This window comes from Cervus canadensis, chromosome 12 (assembly GCF_019320065.1).
Source record: "Cervus canadensis isolate Bull #8, Minnesota chromosome 12, ASM1932006v1, whole genome shotgun sequence".
Taxonomy (NCBI): domain Eukaryota; kingdom Metazoa; phylum Chordata; class Mammalia; order Artiodactyla; family Cervidae; genus Cervus; species Cervus canadensis.
The window spans coordinates 54482117-54493376 of NC_057397.1; the positions used below are offsets into that span (position 1 = coordinate 54482117).

At 39.3% G+C, this 11260-nt stretch overlaps 1 pseudogene; it reads right to left on the bottom strand.

Moving 5' to 3' along the window:
- Window positions 1-1205: 1205 nt before the first annotated feature.
- Window positions 1206-4645, bottom strand: LOC122450947 (annotated as a pseudogene).
- Between the last annotated feature and the right edge of the window lie 6615 nt (window positions 4646-11260).

Below are 11260 nucleotides of genomic sequence, written 5' to 3' on the forward strand. Positions count from 1 at the left end.
TTTTTATTTCAGACATGCTTTCATTTAAATGGAGATATAAAACTGCATAATAAATCTGCTAAAATGATGTGCATGAGATTGAGGTGAAATTAAATGAAATGACCTATGACAGGCTTCAATCGTATTTGTATGGATAATACCTTTTTTAAGAATCATTTCAAGGACTCAAATTCTTCTTTCTTATTCAGATATAAGTGACATATAACATTATATTAGTTTCAGATATACAACATAATGACTCCATATTTGTGTATATTGTGATACGATCACCACAATAAATCTAGTTAACATTCATCAAATTTAAAATTTTTTCTTGTGATGAGAACTAAAGATTTAGTTTTTTATCAACTTTCAAACATATAATACTGTATTATTAACTGTATTCACCATGATATACAGCACATCCATGAATTAATTTTTATTATGAATGGAAGTTTTTACCTCCTCACTACCTTCATCCATTTTACCCACCACCCAAACCCCACCTCTGGCAACCAGCCATCTGTTCTCTGTATCTGTGGGTTGTTTTCTTTAACTCCACAAATAAATAAGAACATAAAATATCTGTCTTTCTCTGTCTGACTTATTTCACTGGGAAGAATGTATGGTCCATCCACGATACATCCATGATACACTGGTCTATCCATGATAGAGTAAATGGCAAGATTTTCTTGTTTTAGTGGGTAAATAATATTCCACTCAATTCATATTCAACATTTTCTTTATTCATTCAATGATGGACACTTAGACTGTTTCCATGTCTTGGTTATTATAAATAAAGTTGCAATGAATATGGGCGTGCACAGATCTTTTTTAGTTAGCATTTTTGATTCCTTTAGATAAATACCCAGAAATTAATTGTTGGATGATATGGTAGTTTTGTTTTTTGTCTTTCTTTTTAAACATAAAGATTCATTTATTCAAGTCCATGCCATCTAATCCACTGAGTAATCAGGACTGGAAAAGGGAAGAATTAAACCTAAAAAACAACAAAAACACTGAGATATTCATCCCCCGCATTGTGAGTCAGTTCAGAAGAATCTGTGTGCCGGCAAGTCGGTCTCCTCCCTGAGAAGCATACTTTGTTCTCTGTTCTCCTCCAGCATCTTCATCTCTCTCAGCTAAGGCCTGGATAGTGTCAGGGCGGGAGCCACACACACTCTAGCTCTGGAGCTGTGGGCTGGTGGGAGTTGAGCCCCAGGCCCTCAGTTACCTGAGGGCTCCAGCAGCGTGGGGTCAGGCTCCCAGCAGCCCAGCTCTGCCGTCTGCCTCCAGAGCTGCCCCACCATCTGCAACAGGGCTGACCACTCCAGCTCCAAGGCTGGGGTCGCCTGCTTTAGCTTGCTTCTGCTAATTAGGAGCTTCTCAGGGGTTGCTCCCAGGCTCTGGATCCTCCCATTGGCCACCTGCGGTTGTTCAAGGTTCTGTTTGCATAAGCTGCTGTTGGTCTTCTATAATTTGTCCATTCTTTGGTGGTCACTGAGAGAAGAATCGATACGCTCTTCCTAAAGCACGTAAGCCTCAACTTCATAAGCCTCTAACTTTAGAGGGGTCCATCTCAGACACCTGGCTGATAGTCTTCAACATCTGCACCAAGCCTAGGTTGAGTAGTGTGCTTTTTATAGAGTCAACTATGGTTCCTAGGTTTTCTTGCTGCAGAATCAAGGGCTTATGGCATCCCAGCAGACTTAAAGCCACTTTAAATATGACCTCTGAGTCCTGAAGAAAGATCATATCAAAGACTCTGGCAACGAAGCCCAGGTGGAACTGCGAGGCAAACACGGTGAGGAACCAGGGCGTGGCGTAGAGACTGGGACCGATCTCATACTCCTCCAGGCATGGTAATCATGGAGCAGCCTTGAGAGTTGGTCCATCTGGATCTGTAAAATAATAATGTCTGGTCGATACTGTTTCCACAGTCCCGTGTCAAACATCAGAAACTTGAGCATGTTAAACATCTCTTCTTCACCCATGTGAAGCAGCAGGATGCCTGCTACAAAGCTGAGACCTTGGCAATAACCCACTTCTTCGTCTAGAAGGGAGCAGGCCTTCAGGATGTTGTGAAGTGACAGCTGCCCTGCTCCTAGCTAAGCAGAGTAGTACCGATGTGTTGGAAAGGTTCGCCCGAGGTCGCTGAGAATGGTGTGCTGCTGGGAGGTGAGCTGCTTTAAGAGCTCTTTGGAGGGCATGTCCTTGGGCTGCTGTTTGCTGAGGAACAGGTGCTTCAGGTGGCACTGCTCCACCAAGAATTTCCAGATTTCACCTCGGTGATGTCGTGGCACACCTTGGCCAACAGCCAAGTGCATTTTTTTCCACGTCAAACTTAGTTTGTGATCTTCCTGGAGTGCTTAGCATCTTTCCCCACACTGTAGTCACTTCTTCAAGACAAGGAGTGATTTCTTCATAATCAAGTTTAGGCACGTGTTCAGCAAATCATTCTCAGAGGCTTGCAGCTTTTGATTTTCCTTTTCCATCCTGAGCACCAGTATCTGTTGTAGAATGGCCTTTTGCCACAGCTCTCGGAGTTCAAGAGATGTCCTTTTCTTTTCCTCTGGGACAGGGCTGAAGGGTTCATCTTTACAAACTGGTTCTAGAGGAGATCATGGGGAAAGGTCTCCCAGCTCTGAATAATCTTCGTATCTGCTGGGAGAATCGCAGGCCTTCTGGGGGGTGGCCACTCGAAGGAAGATCTGCTGCCTCCATGAGTGTCTCCGCATCTTTATGGGGGTCCTGCTGGCGTCACCCACGTGGTTGGCTTTGGACTCAAAGTCCTTTCATTCATGAGGAGTCTCTGTGCTCACTGAGTGACACCTTACAAGCTTCTTTTGCGAGACCCCCGGGGACCCCCATGCTGGCTGCGGAGGCCTGGCATTCCCCAGGGACATGACTTAGGGTGTTGGCGTGCCTTTGGAAGCCCTGCTTGGGTGAGAGCAGGGCTGGCTGTTTGGTGGGTTGGCTCTCCAAGTCACTGGACAGGTCATCCAAGGAGCTGAGGAACCTGAAGCAGCTCTTGGAGATAGGCAAGGCCTCCTTTTCACAGCCAGACAGCTCTTTGCTGGTGTTACTGAATGTCAGACATAGAAGTGTCCAGACCCAGACTGGCCGAGTGCTCCTGGAGGCCTCTGGCTTTATTATCCTGGGACAAAATACTTTCTAGAGGTTCTGTTAAAGACCTCTTCACTTTGTTTCTCAGCATATCTAGCCTAAATCTAGTGGCACTTGATGGTAGTTCACTTCCAGTATACTCTGCTGCAATCTGTGATGTCTGTTTTATCTCCCCAATATGGGCGTGAACTTTTCGTTTCTCTTCATGTAAACATCTCAGGAAAGAAATAACCAATTCATTCTCTCACTTCTCATTCCTTGATCTCAATTTCTGAACCTCCTCAAAAATAGTTGCTTGCTCCTGATTAGTTAATGTTGTCAGGTGCTTCTGGAGCTCTAGTTTGGTTTTGGAAGAATTAATTCCCTTGATCTGCTCACAGAGCTTGTGCAGGCCCTGCAGGGGGCAGCCCTCACATAGCGGGGCAAGCACCTTTGCTGTCTGCTGTACCAAGGCCACCGTGAAGGCCTGCTTCAGGGTCATCATGACCTTGATAGGTAATTAGAATAGGAAAAAGGAGTCCAAAATGGCAGTGGCTAAAAGAAAAAGAAAAAAGAAAAGCCCGCAGAAATGGAACAAAAGAAAATCTGAGGACCAGAGTGAGAACCTCAGGTAAAACAAACAGCCCTCCTGGCTCGCCCAATTTACATAGGGCAGGCTCAGGGAGAAGAGAAAAAACATAAAAGAGGAGCCAAAATTGAGCCCTGCCTCTTCTTTTGGGTCGGACTGCCCTCACACCTCAAGGATATACTTTCCTTTGCTTGCCAAATAAAACTGAGCTGTAACCAAGCTGTAACACTGGTCTGCCATTTCAAATTTTTGCTGCAGTGAGACAGAACCAAGGAAATTACACACTCCCCTGACTATCTCATCCACCAGAGCTTCATTTGTGCGCTGAAACACAGAGGAAATGAAAGCCTCTACCTCCTTAAGACTCCCGGCAGATGAAACCAAAGTGGTCCACATATCTAATACCCTGAGAGCAAAAGGATATCTCCTGAAAATTTTTCTCCAACGCTATATTTTTGGTGTCAGGACTGATGAGGTAAACTTCGGATTGACCAATTGTGAAGAGCATAGTTCAAGCTTCCTCAATATCTGCCCGCCGCACAATATTGAGTCCACTAATCAGGTGGTTCTGGATGTCACTTTCCTCCAAAGAGCTGAAGAAACTACTACTCCGCAAGCCTGCATCCTGAAACTCCTTTCCGAAGGCCAAGGAGCCACAGCCAAGGCTTTGAGAAGGACTAGCACACCGACTGAGGGCCCGCTCAGCATCCCCCAGCGGCTGCAGCGCAGACTGAAGCTGATCCAAGAGGAGAAGCCACCTCTCATGTGACTGAAGCCCTCCATGCACTAGTTGATCAGGGCTGGTGGAGCCTTCCTGAGCGCCATCACCATGTGGCCGCAGAACAGCGCCTCTATCTTCTTGGCGAAAGTGTCATCGAACTCCGTCAGGCAATGCAGCTCCTCCTAGCGGGCCTGCTCGATGGAATTGATGATCTCAGGCACCTTGGCCACCCAGCTGAACAATGGCGACATCGCGGGCCAGTCGGCAGCTCATTGTCCTGGGCTCCCGCTTACTCCCACCGCCTGCCCTAGGGGTGGCGGGCAGCCAGGGGCCGGCTTGGGGTGCAGCAGAACGGGCCATGGCTCCCCTGGCTGCCGCAGCAGACTCCCCCCAACACGTCACGTGGTGAAAGTGAAAATGAAGCCGCTCAGTCGTGTACAACTCTTTGCAACCCCATGGACTGTAGCCTACCATACTCCTCCATCCATGAGATTTTCCAGGCAAGAGTGCTGGAGTGGTTGCCATTTCCTTCTCCAGAGGATCAAACCCAGGTCTCCCACATTGTAGGCAGACACTTTACCATCTGAGCCACTAGGGAAGTCCCACGTCACCTGGTAGTTCTGTTTTTTGAGGAAACACTACATAGTTTTTTACATAGTGGCTGTACCAAATTAATATTTCAACCAACATTACACATCCATCTTCTCAGCAACGCATACTATTTCTTGTCTTTTTCATAATAATCTTCAGATATGCATTAAGTGATAACCATTGGAGTTTTCATTTGCATTTCCCTGTTTATAAGTAATGTTGAGCACCATTTCATGTACCTGTTGGCCATCTGTGTGTCTTCTTTGGAAAAAAGAATCTAGTCAAAATCTCTGCCTGTTTTTTAACTAGACTGTTATTTTGCTATTGAATTCTATGTGTTTTTTATATATTTTGATTATTATTCCAGTATCAGATACTTGGTTTGCAAATATTTTCTCCCATTCAGGTGGTTGCCTTTTCACATCATTGCTGTGGAGAGGCTTTTTGTTTGATGCAGTCTCACTTGTTTTTGTTTTTATTGTTTTACATTTGGTATCAAATCCATGAATCATTGTTAAGACCTATGTCAAGGAACTTACCACTCTGCTTTCTTCTAGAAGTTTTATGGTTTCAGGTATTATGTTGAAATCTTTAAGCCATTTTGAGTTAAATTTTGGGTGTGGTATCAGATGGCCCACTGTCATTCTTTTGCATAAGTTCCAGATTCCCAACACCACTGACTGAAAACTGTTCTTTATCTATTATATAGTCTTAGCTCATTTAAGAAAATTAATTGACCATATATAAATGGACTTATTTCTGGGCTCTCTTCTGTTCCATTAATCTATGTCTCTGCTTTTATGCTAATACCATACTGCTTTCATGATTATAGCTTTTGTGATATAGTTTGAAACTAGGTACTGTGTTGTCTCCAGCTTGCTCTTCTTTCTCAAGATTGCTATAGCTTTCAGAGTCTTTTGTGGTTCCGTATACATTTTAGGATTGTTTGCTCTATTTCTTGAAAAATTCTATTGGAATTCTGATAGACATTGCATTGAATCTATAGACTATTTTCAGTAGTATGAGCAAATGATCTTCCAATTAATTCTTCCAATCTATGAACAAGTAATATATTTCCATTTTATTTGTATCTTCTTCAATACCTTTCAGTAACATTGTATATTTTCCAGTGTACAGGTCTTTCACCTCTTTAGTTAAATCTATTTTTGATGCAGTTGTAAATGAGGTTGTTTTCTTAATTTCTTTTCTGATAATGTATTATTGGCATAGAAACATAACAGTTTTTTTATTTTGTATCTTGCAACTTTCCTAACTTTATTGAAACTTTTGCATTTTTAAAATATATAAAATGTCATGTCTTCTGCAACTAGTGACAGTTTTATTTCTTCCTTTCAAACTTGAATTTATTTTATTCTTTTTCTCACCTAATTGCTCTGGCTGAGACTTCCAATACTATGTTGAATAAAAGTGGTGAGAGTGGCCATTCTTGTCTTGTTTTCAGTCACTCAGTCATATCAAACTCTTTGCAACCCGATGGACTGCAGCACACCAGGCTTCCCTGTCCTTCACCATCTCCTAGAGTTTGCCCAAACTCTTGTCCATTGACATGAGCTGGGAGTCTGAGTGTCTCTGTCACCCCCGTCTCGTCCTGCCCTCAAACTTTCCCAGCATCAGGGTCTTTTCCAATGAGTTGGCTCTTTGCATCGGGTAGTCAAAGTATTGGAACTTCAGCTTCAGAAATAGTCCTTCCAATGAATATTCAAGACTGATTTCCTTTAGGATTGATGGCTTTGATCTCCTTGCTTTCCAAGGGACTCTCAAGAGTCTCCTCCAGCACCATAGATCTAAAGCATCAATTCTTTGGTGCTCAGCCTTCTTTACGGCCCAACTCTCACATCCACACATGACTACTGGAAAAACCATAGTTTTGACTATACAGACCTTTGTTGGCAAAGTGACATCTCTGCTTTTTAATGTGCTGTCTAGGTTGGTCATAACTTTCCTTCCAAGGAGTAAACGTCTTTTAATTTCATGGCTGCAGTCACCATCTGCAGTGATTTGGAAGCCCAAGAAAATAAAGTCTGTCACTATTTACACTTTTTCCCCATCTATTTGCCATTAAGTGATGGGACTGGATGCCTTGATCTTAGTTTTGTGAATGTTGAGTTTAAGCCAGCTTTTCACTCTCCTCTTTCACCTTCATCAACAGGCTCTTTAGTTCCTCTTCACTTTCTGCCATTTGGTGTCACCTGCTATCTGAGGTTACTGATAGTTCTCCTGGCAATCTTGATTCCAGCTTGTGAGTCATCCAGCCCATCATTTTGCATGATGTACTCTGCATATAACTTAAATAAGCAGGGTGACAATTGTACAGCCTTGTCGTACTCCTTTCCCAATTTTGAACCAGTCTGTTGTTTCATGTCTGGTTTTAACTGTTGCTTCAAGACCTGCATACAGATTTCCCAGGAGGCAGTATTCCCATCTCTTGAAGAATTTTCCACAATTTGTTGTTATCCACACAGTCAAAGGCTTTAGCATAGTCAGTGAAGCAGAAGCAGTGTTTTTCTGAAATTCCCTTGCTTTTTCTATGATCCAGCGGATGTTGGCAATTTGATCTCTGGTTTCTCTACCTTTGCTACATCCAGTTTGTACTTCTGGAAGTTCTTAGTTCACATACTATTGAAGCCTAGCTTGAAGGATTTTGAGCATTACCTCACTAGCAGATGAAATGAGTGCAATTGATGGCAAAGTGATATCTTTGAAATTTTGAACATTCTTTTGCATTGTCCTTCTTTGTGATTGGAATGAAAATTGACCTTTTCTAGTCCTGTGGCCACTACTGAATTTTCCAAATTCTGACCCTAAAGTTTTTAGCTTTACACAGTTGGGTTTGATATTAGATGTGGGCATGTCCTGTAAGGCTTTTTTATTATGTTGAGGTATGTTCCCTCTATATTCACTTTGTTAAGAGTCATTATTATAAAAAGATGTTGAATTTTGTCAGATGTTTTTTCTGTATCTATGGAGATGATCATATGATTTTAATCCTTCTTTTCTGTTAATGTGATGTATCACATTGATTGATTTGCAGATGTTGAGTCATCCTTGTAACCCTGGAGAAAACCCACTTGATCATGAGCCTTTTAATTTATTGTTGATAAATTAACAAATTTAATTTATTTAATTAAATGTAAATTTAACCAAACAAATACATGGCTTGCTAATATTTTCTTGAGGACTTTTGCATCCATGTTCATCAGTGATATTGACCTGTAATTTTCTTTTCTTGGAGTGTCTTGTCTAATTTTGGTATCAAGGGTAATGCTAACCTCATAAAATGAGATTTGAAGTACTCCCTCTTAAAATTTTTGGAACAGTTTGAGAGGATTGTTGTTAATTTTCTTTAAATGTTTTCTAGAATTCACCGTGAAGCCATTCGGTCTTGGACTTTCATTTGTTGGAAGTTTTTGGTTACTGATTGAATCTCTTTACTAGTAATCAGTCTATCCATATTTTCTATTTATTCATGATTCGGTCTCGGTAGATTGTATGTTTCTAAGAATTTATCCATTTCTTCTTGATTGTCCAACTTGTTAATGTGTAATAGTTCATAGTAGTCTCTTAACAATCCTTTGTATTTCTCTGGTACAGTAACATCTCTTCTTTCATTTCTAACTCTATGTATTTTAGTTCTTTCTTTTTTTCTTGGTGAGTTGCTAAAGATTTGTCAATTTTGCTCGCTTTTTAAAAATATCAGCTGAATTTCATCTTTTGTTTTGTATTTTTAGTCTTTATTTCATTTATTTCTGCTCTGATCTTTGTTATTTCCTTCTAATAATTTTGGAATTAGTTGTTCTTGTTCTAATTCCTTGAAGTGCAAAGTTAGGTTGTGTCCTTTTTCTTAATCTTGATATAGACATTAATCACTATAAATTTTCTGCTTAGAACTGCTTTTGCTGCATTTTATAAGCTTTGGTATATTTTATTTTCATTTTCTTAAGGTATTTTTAAATTACTCTGTAGATTTTTTCATTGATCCATTGATTGTTCAGTATCATCATTTAATCTCCATATGTTTGTAAATTTTCCACTTCTTTTTTTGTAATTCATTTCTAGTTGTATACCATGTGGTCTAAAGGATACTTGATATAATTTCAAACTTAAATTTATTAAGACATCTTGTGGTATAACATATGATCTCTTCTGTAGAACTCTTCATATACACTTGAGAAGAATGTGTATTGTTTCTTTTGGATGAAATGTTCTGCATGTTTGTTAAGTCCATTCAGCCTTAAACATACTAAGATCAATCTTATTGATCCTCTTTCTGCATTATCTATCTATTGATGATGGTATTAAAGTCCCCTACTATTATGATATTACCATATTTTTTTCCCCTTTAGGTCTATTAATATAGTTGCTTTATAATTTAGGTGCTTTTATATTGGATGCATAAAAATTTAAAATGTTATATCCTCTTGTTGGATTGACCTCTTTATCATTATATAATGACCTTCTTTGTTTCTTACTATAGTCTTCATCTTAAACTCTATTTCCTGATGTAAGTACAAGCATACCTCATTCTATTGTACTTCATGGAACTTTTTTTTTTTTTTTTAACAAACTGAAGTTTTGTGGCAACAGGGCATCAAAGAAGTGCCATTATTCCAACAGCATTTCTTACTTCATGTCTCTGTATCACATTTTGGTAATTCTCAAAACATTTCAAGCTTTTATTATTGTATTTGTTATGGTTATCTGTGATCAGTGGTCTTTGGTGTTACTGTTACAAAAAGATTATGAATTGCTGTAGGTTCAGATGATGATTAGGATTTTAGCAATAAAGTATTTTAAAATTAAGGTATGTACATTGCTTAAATATAAGGCTACATTTTATGTATATTGCAAACTTAATAGACTATGTATAGTGGGAACATAACCTTTAATATGCACTAGGAAACCAAAAATTTTGTGACTCACTTTATTGAGATAATTATTTTGCTATAGTAGTCTGGAATCAAACCCACAACATCTCCAAGAGATGCTTGTATAGCTACTTCAGCTTTTTAAAATTCCATTTGCATGTTATATCTTTTTATTATTCCTTCACTCATACTCTGTGTGTGCATCCTTTGATCTGAAATAAGTCTCTTTTAGGCAGCATATAGATGTGCCTTGTTGTTTCATCCATTCAGCCACTCTCTATCTTATAATTGGAGAATTTAGTGCATTTACATTCAAAGTATGTACATATATACTTATTGCCATTTTGTTAATTGATCTGTGGTTATTTTGTAATTTCTGTTCCTTTATCTTTTTGTTCTCTTTGTGATTTGATAATGTTCCCTAGTCCTATGCTTAGATTTCTTTTTAATTTCTTCTGTATCTGCTATAGGTTTATGCATTGTGGTTACCATGAGGTTTACAGAGAACAGTTTATATCTATAATAATATATTTTAAACTTTGTATTTTTTATTGGAGTACAACAATTAACAATGTTGTGAGTTTCTGGTGGACAGCAAAAGGACTTAGCCATATATATATACATGTATCCATTCTCCCCCAAACTCCCTTCCCATTAAGGCTGCCACATAACATTGAGCAGAGTTCCATGTACTATACATAAGGTCTTTGTTGGTTATCCATTTTAAATAAAACATTGCCCTATCTTTGAGTTTCCTAATCCTTTTTTCTGCATCCTCTAGTCTGCTATTGAGCCCCTTTGTTGTATTTTCAGTTCAATCACTGTATTTTTCAGCTGTATTTAGTACTCTCTTTTTCTTTCTCTTTGTAAAATTTATTTATTCAATCTTCTCTGAGCTCAGTGAGCATCTTTATGACCATTATTTTGAAGCCTATCAGGTAAATCTTTTATCTCTATTTTATTAAGTTCTTTTCCTGAGGTTCCATTATTTTTTATTTGAACCATATTCCTCTGTTGTTTCATTTTCCTTGATTCTTTGTATTGGTTATGCAGTTTTATGCATTAGATGAAACAGTCACCACCTCTAGTCTTGAAGGAGTGGTCTCAATGAATGTATAGGAAATGAATATTATCGTTCAACTCTGCCCTAGCTCTTTGGTCTCTCAAATCTTTGTGATTTTCCAAGCAGCTTCTTTTACTTTTAGTGGCTCCAAGTAACTGGGTTATGCCCACTCCTGTCAGTGTCCAAAAGGAAGGATCTTAGTCAACAGCTAGATTCAGGCTTATTAGAAGCCAGGTCCTTGTACAGCAACTTTTAAAATATAAAAATAGATTCCTTTAAGAGAAGACTTTTGTTGTTGTTGTTTGGTCACTAAGTAATGTCTGACT